This window comes from Anguilla anguilla, chromosome 12, assembly GCF_013347855.1.
Source record: "Anguilla anguilla isolate fAngAng1 chromosome 12, fAngAng1.pri, whole genome shotgun sequence".
Lineage (NCBI taxonomy): Eukaryota > Metazoa > Chordata > Actinopteri > Anguilliformes > Anguillidae > Anguilla > Anguilla anguilla.
The window spans coordinates 1143386-1155322 of record NC_049212.1 but is presented as its reverse complement, the minus strand read 5'-3'; the positions used below and the strand labels follow the sequence as shown (position 1 = coordinate 1155322).

The window sequence follows — 11937 nt, the reverse complement described above, 5'->3', positions numbered from 1 at the left end:
ATATTAAGGAATACTGCTACTAAAACTTAAACATTCTGCTATACAAATTACTATCAGACAATGGATTAACTAATAATCTAAACTAAATATCCTTGACGATAGAGAAAGATGTACTTACTGCCGTTTATTGACGCACACAAAGGAAACTTAACTCGCTAGAAATGACCGTTAAACTGATTAACTTTGCACAAAATTTAACCGCGGCAAGCGCGAGCTGTAAACAAAAAGGCGTTGCCTAGCAACAGGTTAGGTCTTCACTGTCCATACTCTGAGCCTTTTGCACAGCCGCCCCCTGATTCGCTGTGCGAATCAGCTCCTTGAAGGCTCAGTGTCCGCTGGGGACATTGTCGGAGTATCCTCTGGGATAGCTGGTAGCTCAATGAGTTTGGCCACCGGTCTTGTGTAGGTCCTGTTGTCCACTTGAACCTCAGCAGTTCTCACCTTCCCGTCTGCGCTCATGATAGTCTTCTTGACCCTTCCCACGGGCCACAGTGCTCGAGGTAACCGCTGATCGATCACCATCACCACTGTGCCAATGGTAAGATTTCTCGTCTCTTTCACCCATTTCTGCCTTGACTGCAAGGAGGGTAAGTAGTGCTGCAGGAAGTGGGTCCAGAACTGGTCCGCAAGTACTTGACTGTGCCGCCATCTCCTCCGACTGAGGATCTCGGACTCCGGATAAACCACTTGAGGGAGCGAGGAGTCGGGCCGCCCCATGAGGAGGTAGTTGGGGGTTACTGGGTCCACGTCGGCTACGTCCGTCGAAACATAACCTAGCGGCTTGGAATTTAAAATTCCCTCTACCTCAATGAGGACCGTCCGCAAAACTTCTTTGGTCACCGTCTGTGCTCCCATGGTCACATATAGCGCGGCCTTGATGGACCTGACTTCCCGCTCCCAAGTCCCACTGAAGTGTGGCGCATTTGGAGGGTTGAACTGGAAGCGGATCTGGCGCTTAGCCAGCTGGGTCTTTAACTCTTCACTCATAACCTGGAAACTTACTCGAAGCTCGGACTCCCCTCCCCGGAAGTTGGTTCCCTGGTCGGAGAGAAGCTCAAAGGGGGTTCCTCGTCGAGCCACAAACCTTCTGAGCGACATGAGGAATGAGTCAGTGTCCATGCTATGCAGCACATCCAGGTGGACACATCTCGTTGTCATGCACTTAAACACAATTCCCCATCTCTTTTCCGTAACCCGACCTCGCTTAATCTGGAATGGTCCGAAGCAATCCACTCCCGTAGAATAGAATGGGGGCTTCATGAGGCGGAGACGGCAGGGGGGCAAATCTGCCATCTTTGGTATGATTGGCTTCGCTCTCCATTTCTGGCACTCCGGGCAGGATCTCTGATGGCGACGCACGGCTTCGCGGCCCCGAAGGATCCAAAACTTGCGTCGGAGTTCCGCAAAGACTCTCTCGGCTCCGGAATGGAGCAGCTTGTCATCATACTGCCGTATGATGAGCCTGGTGACAGGGTGTTTCGGTTCTAGCACGATTGGGTGCACAAAGTCGTCTTCCAGGCTGGAAGAACGGCGTAACCTACCGCCTACACGGACGAGGCCCTTGGAGATGTCGTACTCTGCGGCAAGTGTTATGAGCCGACTGCCGGATGGAACAGCTTTCCCTGTCTGTAGGCACTTGATCTCTTCTGGAAAGCTATCACTTTGCGCTCTCTGTAGGATTCGGAGTTCGGCTTCTGCGTAGTCATCAGCACTGAGGGTGCTTGGCTGGGAGTCCGCTCCGTGCAGTGACCTACTAGTCGCCTCAAGGAGGTCTTCGAAGGTGGAATATTCATCGACAGGCGGGATCTCTGGAGCGGAGATAGTCGATGTGAGGCCACAGAACGAAGACTTCTTCATCTCTGTCTCGTCTGGAACCTCCGCGAAAGACGGCGGGGTTGGCCAGCTGTCATGTGGCTGCTGAAGGAAGGCTGGACCATGACTGAACTGGTTCGGCTTGGCGAGGTCAGACAGAGTCATCCCTCTGGTGATGGTATCTGCGGGATTATTCTGCGTGTCCACATACCTCCATGACCGGTGGTCGGTCAGTTCTTGGATCTCGGATACACGAGTCCCCACAAACACCTTATATCTGCAGGACTCAGACTGTATCCAGGTTAGCACAGTGGTGGAGTCAGACCACAGCACCGTCTCTCTCAACTGAAGGGTGAGCTCTCTCTAGATCACCTGGGCGAGCTGAGCTCCAGTCAGGGCAGCACAAAGTTCCAAACGGGGCATCGACTGCTGTTTCTTTGGTGCCACTCGCGAGCGAGCTAGCACGAAGGCCACATGGACATTGCCTTGAGGATCTTCACCACGTAGGTATGCGACTGACCCGTAGGCGGACTCTGATGCATCACAAAATACGTGAAGCTCGAGGGTGATGTCACTTATATCAATGCCAGATGGGAAGTAGCTCCGGGAGAGGCTGACTGATAGGAGCTGAGGGAGCTCTTCTTCCCATGTGTTCCAGGCTTGCAGGAGATCAGTGGGTAAGTGCGGGTCGTCCCAGTCACGGTCATTGGCCCACAGTCTCTGGACCAGAACTTTGGCTCTTGTGGTGAAGGGCAGGATATAACCTAGGGGGTCATACTGGCTTGCTAATATCTTGTAGATATTTCGCATTGTCGTCTGGCTTGGAGCAACCGGGCGGTGCCTGTAGTGGAGTGTGTCCTCCTGGGGGTGCCAACTGAGACCTAGCGTCATCTCTTGAGCTTCCCCATGGGTCTGGGAAACTAACCTTTCGCTGCTGTCAGACTTGGCCTCCTTGGGCAAGTGGCGGATCACTTCTGGCTGGTTACTGGCCCACTGGCGGATCTCAAAGCCACCGCTGATTAGGAGGGCTCTCAGCTTTGTCACAAGGCTCCTTGCTTCGTCTTCTGTAGGTAGACTCTGCAGACAGTTATCGACGTAAAAGCACTGTTCCACACTGTGACGTACATCTTCTCCTGGTTGGCTGGACTCGGTGACGTGTTTCTGGAGAGCAAAGATCGCACAACAAGGGCTGCACGTAGTTCCGAATGGCAGGACTTCCCACTGGTATACTGAGGGTGGCTTGTCGGTCTTCAGGTCCCTCCAAAGGAACCTCAGCAAGGGCTTATCTTTGTCCAACAGGCGAACCTGATGAAACATCCCTTTGATGTCTCCACTCATCGTGACTCGATGTTCCCTGAAGCGTAGGAGGACTCCAAGGAGTGAGGGTCCTAAGGTCGGGCCAGGGAGTAGGTAGTTGTTTAGACTCTGTCCGCCTATCTGGAAGCTGCAGTTGAACACAATCCGGTCTTTGCCATTATGTCTGACTATGTGGTGTGGCAGGAACCACGATTCTTCGGATGTGTCAGCTTCATGGTTGTCAATCTTCGTGGCATACCCAGCGACCTCTAGTTTCTTGATCTCCTCCTGGTAAGTAGATGCACGCTGTGAGTCTTGAGCTAACCTCTTCTCTGTGTTCCGCAGGTTTTTCATCACAACTTCCTTTGGAACTTGCAGCTTAGGCATGGTTTGGACTCGCAGGAGGGGAGTAGCATAACGATGCACTCCGTCGACCTCTACACGGGTGGTCTCGGCCTCTAACAGGTCCACTGCGTATTTGTCCTGTCTGGATCTGGTCACTAACCTCTCACTCTTGAAAGGCAGCGTGTCCAACTGCCACAGTCGTTCAACTTCACGAAACAGCTCAGCAGAAGGAGAGGAAATTGCCGTGAACAAGCACTGTGCGGGCGGAAGCTGTTGCTTAAGGTACTTAGCTGGACCCTGGAGTGTCCAACCGAGATTAGTCTTGACTGCTGCAGGGCCACCAGGGGGCCCCAGGTGCACTGGCTCAATCGGAACGATTAGACTGGCTTGATCAGATCCGATCAGGAGGGTTGGCTGAGCTCCATCAATGGGTGGAATCGGCAAGCCTGTCAGGTGACGATACTTCTTCTGGAGCTGGGAAACCGGGTAAGTGTACTGAGACAGGCCTAGGTGGTCACCTGTGAAAGCACCTTGGATGCGGAACCTCTTTCTGGGCTGTGTTACAGACGCGATGGCGAAGGAGACACGTGAGCCTGGCAGTGTCTTGATATCCTGGCGGATGGTACGAAGAGTCAGATCTTCTGCCTGACCCCGTATTCCCAGGCGGCGTGCTGCAGATGAGAGCAGGATAGTTCTCTCCGAACCATCGTCCAGCACTGCATATGTGTTGAACACTCTGTCCTGGTAGTACAGGTTGACTCTGACGATCTTCAGCAGCACTCGGCTATATCCATTTGGCTGATCTAGGTAGTGAGTCTCTGCTGTTGATGTGATGGCCGCTGTGTTGGTGGGCTCGTTCTCACTTCTCTGGTTGACCTCGTGCAGAATGGAGAGGTGTTTAGACTTACAAAGTCGACACGGCTTCTTCAGGTCACAGACGGAGGCTAGGTGAGAACGACCGCATCTCCAGCACCTTCTCTTGGTTTTGATCCAGTCCACCATCTCCCCTTTGGTTAGCTTAGCGAAGCTCTCGCATTGGCTGAGATAGTGTTCAGAGTTGCAGTAAGGACAGTATATCTTAGCCTTACCTCGGGTCTGGATGGGAGGAGCTGCTTTGGAGGTTACATCTGACTGTGGATTTTTGGAGCTGTCTGTCCCATGCATTACCGTAGTGACCTTCACCTTGGACTTGTACTTGGAGTCTTTCTTGTCCTTCTCGCTGTGGGCTTGAAGGGAGGGCTCAATGTCCAGGCATCTGACTTCAGCTTTCAGCCAATCCGAGAAGTCAATGAGTGACAGCTTCAACTGATCAGGATCCTTCCTGTACTGTTGTCGACGGAACCTCTCTTGCTGGTGCTTGGGGAGTCTACTGAGGAGGCGCTTCACGTTTGAGCCGCAGTGGAGTTCCTCACGACCTTCTCCTTTAAGCGACTTCAGCATCCCGACTAGTGACTGCACTCTGGTGGCGAACTCGTCAAAAGCCCTATCGTCTCGGATGGGGGGTAAGCGTTCCATGTCCTCTATCTCCTTCAATGCGAACTGATATGGGCGTCCGTAATGCTCATCTAGTGCCTTCAGAGCTTCAGAGTAGGGCGTACTAGACTCTGCATGAGCTAGCACAAGGCGATGGGCTTGAGGTACTTTCACATGCTTCAGCAGGATGGCATACTTGTAATGCTCAGATTGCGTGGGGTGCAGGAGGGTGCTGAGGGAAAGGCGAAGCTCCACATACTGGGCTCTATCTTCTTTCGTGAAGTCTGGAAACGTGGGGCCTTCTATATTGGGGGCTGCTTGCACGTACATCATGGGGGGATAAGGTGTTGGCATGACCGGGTTCCCTGGGTAGGAGGGGTAGGGCACATAAGGAGGTTGATGTGCTGACTGATGCTCAAGATGATGCGCGGGCGGATGCCTGGGTGGAGGCAGATACTGTGTCTGAGGATGGGAAGCTGGGTCATGTTCATTCTCTTGCTTGATAGCCTGAAGGCTATGGCGTGGATCAAGCACGTGTTGAGGGGGATGAATGTCTCGGCTGAGAGGTGGAGGCAATGGCCACTGTTGGTGGTGGATAGTTAAATCTTCTAGCTGATGAGCCAGTTCTGCAGCTACGCTTGATTGATCATCAGCTCGGGAATGGTGAGGGGCACTGGCAGGGGGATGCTGCTCACCTACTCTTTCTGGGTGATGTGGGCGAGCTGGTGTCTGATGCCGTGACGACCTCCTTGATGACTGAGCTGAGGACCGAGGGGAATGGCGCTGCAGGACAAACTCCAAAAGCTTTGTCTGCCTCTTGGCCGTCTCACTCTGTTGCCGCGCTGTCTTCATAGCTTGCTGCACGATGGCTTCATGCGCACTCCACGCCGGTGGCATGGAGGATGTGCTCCTAGCAGGACTAGGCTATCCCTCCCTCCTCGTGCCTGTGTATCTGCTCTACATTCCGTTGGTCTGTATACTGCACTAAATAATCTTCCAAATATCTTGGTCGCTGAACTGCGCGCACAGGACGCATAGATGGTGAAGCAGGGAGACTGGTTCCCTCACTACTGGCTGCCATATTGGTGACTCTATCCGGCTCGAAGGACCATAAATTGTAAGGAAGCTCTTGGTGGTTAGGAGTTTGTCAACAATATGGGGTGTCTGGTCAGGACACGGAGGCAGGAAATTCTTTTGGGGGTTTATTATAAATGGAATGCAAATACACAGGCACAGGCAATCTCTGTTCTCCTCTTAGGTTTAAACCAGGTGGGTGTGCATGTGTGTATGTGTGGTTCTAAATAAGGAAAAAGAAATACAGTTAGCCTACTTCTATACTTATTATCAGCTGTACATTAAAAGGAAATAAACGGTGCTAATCACGTAGCTTACTAAATACAACGGAATATTCTACCATATGTAGATGCACTGTCGCGAGGAATGACACTCTAATGTACCTAGCATAAATCGCCAATATGTGGTAAATATTAAGGAATACTGCTACTAAAACTTAAACATTCTGCTATACAAATTACTATCAGACAATGGATTAACTAATAATCTAAACTACATATCCTTGAAGATAGAGAAAGAGGTACTTACTGCCGTTTATTGACGCACACAAAGGAAACTTAACTCGCTAGAAATGACCGTTAAACTGATTAACTCTGCACAAAATTTAACCGCGGCAAGCGCGAGCTGTAAACAAAAAGGCGTTGCCTAGCAACAGGTTAGGTCTTCACTGTCCATACTCTGAGCCTTTTGCACATACAGCACAAGGAGACAGAGCGTCCAGTTAAACTCATCCTCTAAGTGCAGATTAAAATCGAGCCCTTGCTCCCAAACACGGCAGAAATAAAACCTGAAAGCATTTTTAAAACGTTTAAATAAAAGCTGGTTTATTGTGTTTGCGAGATATTCCACTGCATATGGTAAAGAATAATATTTGGCATAGGTGCAATAAGTTATAAATCTATGAGACATTCCTGTTACTGAAGCTCTAACTCACAGCACAAATGAATATGACAAAATACAGCTCATCTACACCTGAATGTGATATAAATCACAAACCTACAGCTTTATGTGCAATAATAACCCCCACATAGATCTGAAAGTCTTATTACACCGACTGACAACAGAAAAATGCCAGTAACATTGAAGTATAATTAAACAGTACTGTCAATTTGAACCTCTTTAATTACCTTTGATCACCTGCGAACTCTCCCCTGAATGTGATTGGACGATCCATTGAATGATCACTCTTCGTGGACAGACAGCTGGGTACAGGTGACCCAGCTCTTTCTACCTGGACCCTGTGAACAAAACATGGAGACACAACATCCAGTTAAACTCATCCTCTTACTGCAGCTCTAACGCACAGCACATGGAGACAGAGCTTCCAGTTAAACTCATCCTCTTACTGCAGCTCTAACTCACAGCACATGGAGACAGAGCTTCCAGTTAAACTCATCCTCTTACTGCAGCTCTAACTCACAGCACATGGAGACAGAGCTTCCAGTTAAACTCATCCTCTAAGTGCAGACTAAAATCGAGCCATTACTCCCAAACACGCCAGAAATAAAACCTGAAAGCATATTTAAAACGTTTAAATAAAAGCTGGTTTATTGTGCTTGTATGATAATCCACCGTGGATGGTAAAGAATAATATTTCGCATAGGTGCAATAAGTTATAAATGTAAAAGACAATCCTGTTACTGCAGCACTAACTCACAGCACATGGAGACAGAGCTTCCAGTTAAACTCATCCTCTTACTGCAGCTCTAACTCACAGCACATAGAGACAGAGCTTCCAGTTATACTCATCCTCTTATTGCAGCTCTAACTCACAGCACATGGAGACAGAGCTTCCAGTTCAACACATCCACTTACTGCAGCTCTAACTCACAGCACATGGAGACAGAGCTTCCAGTTAAACTCATCCTCTTACTGCAGCTCTAACTCACACCACAAATGAATATGACAAAATACAGCTCACCTACACCTGAATGTGATATAAATCACAAACCTACAGCTATATGTGCAATAATAACCCCCACCTAGATCTGAAAGTCTTATTACACCGACTGACAACAGAAAGGTGCCAGTAACATTGAAGTATAATTAAACAGTACTGTCAATTTGAACCTCTTTAATTACCTTTGATCACCTGCGAACTCTCCCCTGAATGTGATTGGACGATCCATTGAATGATCACTCTTCGTGGACAGACAGCTGGGTACAGGTGACCCAGCTCTTTCTACCTGGACCCTGTGAACAAAACATGGAGACACAACATCCAGTTAAACTCATCCTCTTACTGCAGCTCTAACTCACAGGACATGGAGACAGAGCTTCCAGTTAAACTCATCCTCTTACTGCAGCTCTTACTCACAGCACATGGAGACAGAGCTTCCAGTTAAACTCATCCTCTTACTGCAGCTCTAACTCACAGCACATGGAGACAGAGCTTCCAGTTAAACTCATCCTCTTACTGCAGCTCTAACTCACAGCACATGGAGACAGAGCTTCCAGTTAAAATCATCTTCATACTGCAGCTCTAACTCACAGCACATGGAGACAGAGCTTCCAGTTAAACTCATCCTCTAAGTGCAGACTAAAATCGAGCCATTACTCCCAAACACGCCAGAAATAAAACCTGAAAGCATATTTAAAACGTTTAAATAAAAGCTGGTTTATTGTGCTTGTATGATAATCCACCGTGGATGGTAAAGAATAATATTTCGCATAGGTGCAATAAGTTATAAATGTAAAAGACAAACCTGTTACTGCAGCTCTAACTCACAGCACATGGAGACAGAGCTTCCAGTTAAACTCATCCTCTTACTGCAGCTCTAACTCACAGCACATAGAGACAGAGCTTCCAGTTATACTCATCCTCTTATTGCAGCTCTAACTCACAGCACATGGAGACAGAGCTTCCAGTTCAACACATCCACTTACTGCAGCTCTAACTCACAGCACATGGAGACAGATCTTCCAGTTAAACTCATCCTCTTACTGCTGCTCTAACTCACACCACAAATGAATATGACAAAATACAGCTCACCTACACCTGAATGTGATATAAATCACAAACCTACAGCTATATGTGCAATAATAACCCCCACTTAGATCTGAAAGTCTTATTACACCGACTGACAACAGAAAGGTGCCAGTAACATTGAAGTATAATTAAACAGTACTCTCAATTTGAACCTCTTTAATTACCTTTGATCACCTGCGAACTCTCCCCTGAATGTGATTGGACGATCCATTGAATGATCACTCTTCATGGACAGACAGCTGGGTTCAGGTGACCCAGCTCTTTCTACCTGGACCCTGTGAACAAAACATGGAGAGACAACATCCAGTTAAACTCATCCTTTTACTGCAGCTCTAACTCACAGCACATGGAGACAGAGCTTCCAGTTCAACACATCCACTTACTGCAGCTATAACTCACAGCACAAGGAGACAGAGCTTCCAGTTAAAATCATCCTCTTACTGCAGCTCTAACTCACAGCACATGGAGACAGAGCTTCCAGTTAAACTCATCCTCTAAGTGCAGATTAAAATCGAGCCCTTGCTCCCAAACACGCCAGAAATAAAACCTGAAAGCATTTTTAAAACGTTTAAATAAAAGCTGGTTTATTGTGTTTGCGAGATATTCCACTGCGGATGGTAAAGAATAATATTTGACATAGGTGCAATAAGTTATAAATCTATGAGACATTCCTGTTACTGAAGCTCTAACTCACAGCACATGGAGACAGAGTTTCCAGTTAAACTAATCCTCTCACGGCAGCTCTAACTCACAGCACATGGAGACAGAGCTTCCAGTTAAACTCATCCTCTTACTGCAGCTCTAACTCACAGCACATGGAGACAGAGCTTCCAGTTAAATTCATCCTCTAAGTGCAGACTAAAATCGAGCCATTACTCCCAAACACGCCAGAAATAAAACCTGAAAGCATATTTAAAACGTTTAAATAAAAGCTGGTTTATTGTGCTTGTATGATAATCCACTGTGGATGGTAAAGAATAATATTTCGCATAGGTGCCATAAGTTATAAATGTAAAAGACAATCCTGTTACTGCAGTTCTAACTCACAGCACATGGAGACAGAGCTTCCAGTTAAACTCATCCTCTTACTGCAGCTCTAACTCACAGCACATGGAGACAGAGCTTCCAGTTAAACTCATCCTCTTATTGCAGCTCTAACTCACAGCACATGGAGACAGAGCTTCCAGTTCAACACATCCACTTACTGCAGCTCTAACTCACAGCACATGGAGACAGAGCTTCCAGTTAAACTCATCCTCTTACTGCAGCTCTAACTTACAGCACATGGAGACAGAGCTTCCAGTTAAACTCATCCTCTAAGTGCAGATTAAAATCGAGCCCTTGCTCCCAAACACGGCAGAAATAAAACCTGAAAGCATTTTTAAAACGTTTAAATAAAAGCTGGTTTATTGTGTTTGCGAGATATTCCACTGCATATGGTAAAGAATAATATTTGGCATAGGTGCAATAAGTTATAAATCTATGAGACATTCCTGTTACTGAAGCTCTAACTCACAGCACAAATGAATACGACAAAATACAGCTCATCTACACCTGAATGTGATATAAATCACAAACCTACAGCTTTATGTGCAATAATAACCCCCACATAGATCTGAAAGTCTTATTACACCGACTGACAACAGAAAGGTGCCAGTAACATTGAAGTATAATTAAACAGTACTGTCAATTTGAACCCCTTTAATTACCTTTGATCACCTGCGAACTCTCCCCTGAATGTGATTGGACGATCCATTGAATGATCACTCTTCGTGGACAGACAGCTGGGTACAGGTGACCCAGCTCTTTCTACCTGGACCCTGTGAACAAAACATGGAGACACAACATCCAGTTAAACTCATCCTCTTACTGCAGCTCTAACTCACAGCACATGGAGACAGAGCTTCCAGTTAAACTCATCCTCTTACTGCAGCTCTAACTCACAGCACATGGAGACAGAGCTTCCAGTTAAACTCATCCTCTTACTGCAGCTCTAACTCACAGCACATGGAGACAGAGCTTCCAGTTAAACTCATCCTCTTACTGCAGCTCTAACTCACAGCACATGGAGACAGAGCTTCCAGTTAAACGCATCCTCTAAGTGCAGACTAAAATCGAGCCATTACTCCCAAACACGCCAGAAATAAAACCTGAAAGCATATTTAAAACGTTTAAATAAAAGCTGGTTTATTGTGCTTGTATGATAATCCACCGTGGATGGTAAAGAATAATATTTCGCATAGGTGCAATAAGTTATAAATGTAAAAGACAATCCTGTTACTGCAGCTCTAACTCACAGCACATGGAGACAGAGCTTCCAGTTAAACTCATCCTCTTACTGCAGCTCTAACTCACAGCACATAGAGACAGAGCTTCCAGTTATACTCATCCTCTTATTGCAGCTCTAACTCACAGCACATGGAGACAGAGCTTCCAGTTAAACTCATCCTCTTACTGCTGCTCTAACTCACACCACAAATGAATATGACAAAATACAGCTCACCTACACCTGAATGTGATATAAATCACAAACCTACAGCTATATGTGCAATAATAATCCCCACTTAGATCTGAAAGTCTTATTACACCGACTGACAACAGAAAGGTGCCAGTAACATTGAAGTATAATTAAACAGTACTCTCAATTTGAACCTCTTTAATTACCTTTGATCACCTGCGAACTCTCCCCTGAATTTGATTGGACGATCCATTGAATGATCACTCTTCATGGACAGACAGCTGGGTTGAGGTGACCCAGCTCTTTCTACCTGGACCCTGTGAACAAAACATGGAGAGACAACATCCAGTTAAACTCATCCTTTTACTGCAGCTCTAACTCACAGCACATGGACACAGAGCTTCCAGTTAAACTCATCCTCTTACTGCAGCTCTAACTCACAGCACATGGAGACAGAGCTTCCAGTTAAACTCATCCTCTTACTGCAGCT

General features: G+C 47.1%; 1 protein-coding gene across 1 annotated transcript in view; it reads right to left on the bottom strand.

Moving 5' to 3' along the window:
* Positions 1-10741, bottom strand: part of LOC118210038 (NACHT, LRR and PYD domains-containing protein 3-like) — a 54801-nt gene extending 44060 nt beyond the window's left edge. The window contains exon 1 of the mRNA XM_035385866.1: positions 10699-10741. The gene's annotated coding sequence lies outside the window, so the exon portion shown is untranslated. The remainder of the gene's footprint in view (positions 1-10698) is intronic.
* Between the last annotated feature and the right edge of the window lie 1196 nt (positions 10742-11937).